Here is a 6,000-nt window from a genome sequence, read left to right as displayed (position 1 = left end):
AAGGTGTTGACTACGATGAGATTTTCTCACTCGTATCGATGCTTAAAAGTCTGTCCGAATCATGTTAGCAGTTGCCGCATTTTATGAGATCTGGCAAATGGATGTCGAAACTGCATTCCTTAATGGATTTCTTAAAGAAGAGTTGTATATGATGCAACCAGAAGGTTTTGTCAATCCTAAAGGTGCTAACAAAGTGAGCAAGCTCCAGCGATCCATCTATGGAATGATGCAAGCATCTCGTAGTTGGAATATATGCTTTGATAAAGTGATCAAACCATATGGTTTTATACAGACTTGCAGTGAAGCATGTATTTACTAGAAAGTGAGTGGGAGCACTATAGCATTTCTGATAAGTATATGTGAATGGCATATTGTTGATCGGAAATAATGTAGAATTTTCTGGAAAGCATAAAGGAGTGTTTGAAAAGAGTTTTCCAAAGAAAGACATCGATGAAGCTACTTACATATTGAGCATCAAGATCTATAGAGATAGATCAAGACACTTGATATATTTTCAATGAGTACATACTTGACAAGATTTTGAAGTAGTTCAAAATGGAAAAGTCAAAGAAGGAGTTCTTGCCTGTGTTGCAAGGTGTGAAGTTGAGTAAAGACTCAAAACCCGACCACGACAGAAAATAGAAAGAGAATGAAAAGTCATTCCCTATGCCTCAGTTATAGGTTCTATAAAGTATGCTATGCTATGTACCAGACCTATTGTGCACCTCACCATAAGTTTGGCAAGAGGGTACAATAGTGATCCAGGAGTGGATCACTAGAGAGCGGTCAAAAATATCCTTAGTGGAATAAGGAAACGTTTCTCGGTTATGGAGGTGACAAAGAGTTCATCATAAAGAGTTACATCGATGCAAGCTTTGACACCGATCTAGATGACTCTAAGACTCGATCTAGATACATATCGAAAGTGGGAGCAATTAGCTAGAGTAGCTCCGTGCAAAGCATTGTAGACATAGAAAATTTGCAAAATACATACGGCTCTAAATGTGGCAGACCCGTTGACTAAAATTCTCTCACAAGCAAAACATGATCACTCTGTGGGTGTTAATCACATAGCAATGTGAACTATATTATTTACTCTAGTAAACCCTTTGGGTGTTAGTCACATGGAGATGTGAACTAATCACATAAAGATGTGAACTATTGGTGTTAAAATCACATGACGATGTGAACTAGATCATTGACTCTAGTGTAAGTGGGAGACTGAAGGAAATATGCCCTAGAGACAATAATAAAGTTATTATTTATATTTCCTTATGTCATGATAAATGTTTATTATTCATGCTAGAATTGTATTAACTGGAAATTTAGTACATGTGTGAATACATAGACAAACAGAGTGTTCCTAGTATGCCTCTACTTGACTAGCTCGTTAATCAAAGATGGTTAATTTTGCCAGCCATGGACATGTGTTGTTATTTGATGAACGGGATCATATCATTAGATAATGATGTGATGGACAAGACCCATCCATTATCTTAGCATAATGATCGTTTAGTTTTATTGCTACTGCTTTCTTCATAACTTATACATGTTCCTCTAACTATGAGATTATGCAACTCCCGAATACCAGAGGAACACCTTGTGTGCTATCAAACGTCACAACGTAACTGGGTGATTATAAAGATCCTCTATAGGTGTCTCCGATGGTGTTTGTTGAGTTGGCATAGATCGAGATTAGGATTTGTCACTCTGTGTATCGGAGAGGTATCTCTGGGCCCACTCGATAATGCACATCACTCTAAGCCTTGCAAGCATTGTGACTAATGAGTTAATTGCGGGATGATGCATTACGGAACGAGTAAAGAGACTTGCCGGTAACGAGATTGAACTAGGTATGAGGATATCGACGATCAAATCTCGGGCAAGTAACATACCGATGACAAAGGGAACAACGTATATCGTTATGCGGTTTTGACCGATAAAGATCTTCATAGAATATGTAGGAACCAATATGAGCATCCAGGTTCCGCTATTGGTTATTGACTGGAGATGAGTCTCGGTCATGTCTACATAGTTCTCGAACATGTAGGCACGCTTAATGTTCTATGACGATTTGTATTATGAGTTATGTGATTTGATGAACTAATTTTGTTCGGAGTCCCGGATGAGATCGGGGACATGACGAGGAGTCTCGAAATGATCGAGACGTAAAGATAGATATATTGGAAGGCTATATTCGTACATCGGAAAGGTTCCGAGTGATTCGGGTAGTTTTCGAAGTACCGGAGAGTTACGGGAATTCGTATTGGGCCTTAATGGGCCATACGGGAAAGGAGAGAAAGGCCTCAAGGGTGGCCGCGCCCCTTCCCCATGAACTGGTCCGAATTGGACTAGGGAAAGGGGGCGCCCCCTTCCTTCCTTCTCCTTCTTCCTTCCCTTTTTCCTATTCCATGTGGGAGGTGGAATCCTACTAGGACTAGGGAGTCCTAGTAGGACTCCACACTTTGGGCGCGCCCTATGAGTGCCGGTCTCCTCTTCCCTCCATCCTTTATATACGTGGCCAGGGGCACCCCATGGACACACAAGTTGATCATTGATCTCTTAGCCATGTGCGGTTCCCCCCTCCACCATAATCCACCTCGGTCATATCATAGCGGTGCTTAGGCAAAGCCCTGTTTCGGTTGCATCATCATCACCGTCGTCACATGTCGTGTTGACGAAGCTCTCCCTCGACACTCTGCTGGATCGTGAGTTCGTGGGACGTCACCGAGCCGAACGTGTGCAGATCGTGGAGGTGTTGTACTTTCGGTACTAGGATCGGTCGATCTTGAAGGCATACGACTACATCAACCGCGTTGTCATAACGCTCCCTCTTACGGTCTACGAGGGTACGTGGACAACACTCTCTTGTCTCGTTGCTATGCATCACCATGATCTTTCGTGTGCGTAGGAATTTTTTTGAAATTACTGTGTTCCCCAACAGCTTGAAATATTAACTTCTGAGTATATGATCTTGCGTGTGCATCACCATAGACATTCTGAGTATATGTTCACTGACAGAACTATTCTCCTCCATTTTGCAGCTATAGAACTCATTGGAGACTTCATATCTCTCAATTCGGGCATTTGCTTGAAATATTAACTTCAATTCCTAGAACATCTCATATGCTCCATGATGTTCAAAACGTCGTTGAAGTCCCGGATCTAAGCCGTAAAGCATGGCACACTGAACTATCGAGTATTCATCAGCTTTGCTCTGCCAGGTGTTCATAACATCTGGTGTTGCTCCTGCAGCGGATTTGTCACCTAGCGGTGCTTCCAGGACGTAATTCTTCTATGCAGCAATGAGGACAATCCTCAAGTTACGGACCTAGTCCGCGTAGTTTCTACCATCATCTTTCAACTTAGCTTTCTTTAGGAACGCATTAAAATTCAACGGAACAATAGCATGGGACCCACTCCTTTGTGTTTTACTCGTGCATATAACATCTACGCATAAACCTGGCTCGGATGCCACTGTTGGCGAACGCAGTAATTTCAAAAAAATTCCTACGCACATGCAAGATCATGGTGATGCATAGCAATGAGAGGGGGGAGTATCGTCTACATACCCTCGTAGACCGTAAGCGAAAGCGTTATGACAATGCGGTTGATGTAGTCATACGTCTTCACGATCGACCAATCTAGCACCGAAGGTACGACACCTCCGTGATCTGCACATGTTCAGCTCGGTGACATCCCGCGAACTCATGATCCAGTAGAGCTTCGAGGCAGAGTTTCGTCAGCACGACGGCGTGATGACGGTGATGATGTTGCTACCGGAACAGGGCTTCACGTAAGCACCACTACGATATGACCGATGTGGATTATGGTGGAGGGGGGCACCGCACACGGCTAAAAGATCAATGATCAACTTGTGTGTCCATGGGGTGCCCCCCTCCCATGTATATAAAGGAGTGGAGGAGGGGACGGCCTCTCTAGGCATGCCCAAAAGAGTCCTACTCCCACCGGGAGTAGGATCCCCCCCCCTTCCCTTTGTTGGCATTAGGAGAGAAGGAAGGAGAGGGAAGAAGGAAGGAAAGGGGGCCCGACCCCCCTCCCAATTCGGATTGGGCTTGGGGGCGCGCCCTCTCCTTTGCTTCTTCTCCCTCTTTTCCACTAAGGCCCATATACCTCCCGGGGGGTTCCGGTAACCTCCCGGTGCTCCGGTATACTCCCGATTTCACCCGAAACCATTCCGATGTCCAAACATAGGCTTCCAATATATCGATCTTTACGTCTCGACCATTTCGAGACTCGTCGTCATGTCCGTGATCAAATCCGGGACTCCGAACTACCTTCGGTACATCAAAACACATAAACTCGTAATGCCGATCGTCACCGAACGTTAAGCGTGCGGACCCTACGGTTTGAGAACTATGTAGATATGACCGAGACATGTCTCCGGTCAATAACCAATAGCGGAACCTGGATGCTCATATTGGCTCCTACATATTCTACGAAGATCTTTATCGGTCAAACCGCATAACGGTATAGGTTGTTCCCTTTGTCATCGGTATGTTACTTGCCCGAGATTCGGTCGTCGGTGTCTCAATACCTAGTTCAATCTCGTTACTGGTAAATCTCTTTACTCATTCCGTAATGCTACATCCGTAACTAACTCATTAGCTACATTGCTTGCAAGGCTTATTGTGATGTACATTACCGAGAGGGCCCAGAGATACCTCTCCGACAATCGGAGTGACAAATCCTAATCTTGATCCATGCCAACTCAACAAACACCATCGGAGACACCTGTAGAGCACCTTTATAATCACTCAGTTACGTTGTGACGTTTGGTAGCACACAAAGTGTTCCTCCGGTATTCGGGAGTTGCATGATCTCATAGTCATAGGAACATGTATAGTTATGGAGAAAGCAATAGCAACAAACTAAACGATCGTCGTGCTAAGCTAACGGATGGGTCAAGTCAATCACATCATTCTCTAATGATGTGATCTCGTTAATCAAATGACAACTCATGTCTATGGTTAGGAAACATAACCATCATCGATTGAATGAGCTAGTCAAGTAGAGGCAAACTAGTGACACTCTGTTTGTCTATGTATTCACACATGTACTAAGTTTCCGGTTAATACAATTCTAGCATTAATAATTAAGGATGGCAATGGGTACCCATTACCCGCGTACCCTGTGGGTAAAAACCCTATTAGGGTAAGGGTATGGGACAGAAAATTACCCATGGGTACTTAAATGGGAAAATAGCATACCCATCGGGTAGATAGGGCACGGGTATGGGATCGTATAACCCATGCCCGCATACCCATGTACCCATCTAAAATGTTGACAGGTGGGTTTCCGTTAATATCCCAATGTATTCATTTCCCCTCCTAATCACGCTAGTTAAAAAGTCTAATGTATATTCAAATTATCTCTATAATTTATCATGATTTCGTTAACTTAAAGTGTATGCATATGTGTTGTTATTTATGATTATGTGTTCTTGTTTAACATTTTTATACGTCACTTTATAGGCAAGTATTTTTGTTTATGAGAATATGTTGTTGTTACAATATGTTGTTGTACATTGTTGTTTAAAATGTGTTCCTATTAATAATTTATGATTATATGCTGCTTTTTACAACTATTTTCTACTCAATTGATGTGTTGTAAACGCGGGTATTTTTACCCGCGGGTACCCATATACCCTATCGGGTGACGGGTATGGGAAAAAATTGTACCCTTGACGGGTATGGGTATGGGTGATGGGTAAACTCAGGGCGGACGGGTAAGGGTATCGGGTAGCTCTACCCGTACCCATACCCTGCGGGTGCCATCCCTATGAATAATAAACATTTATCATGATATAAGGAAATATAAATGACAACTTTATTATTGCCTCTAGGGCATATTTCCTTCAGTTCTTGGAGATCTATCCGATGTAATCTTATTTTGCGGTGTGTTTGTCGAGATTCGATGAATTGTGGATTTATGATCAGCTTATCTATGCATATTATTTGAATCTTCTCTGAACTCTTA

Source organism: Triticum aestivum, chromosome 7A (assembly GCF_018294505.1).
Source record: "Triticum aestivum cultivar Chinese Spring chromosome 7A, IWGSC CS RefSeq v2.1, whole genome shotgun sequence".
Classification (NCBI taxonomy): Eukaryota; Viridiplantae; Streptophyta; class Magnoliopsida; order Poales; family Poaceae; genus Triticum; species Triticum aestivum.
Note: the sequence above shows the minus strand (reverse complement) of the source record.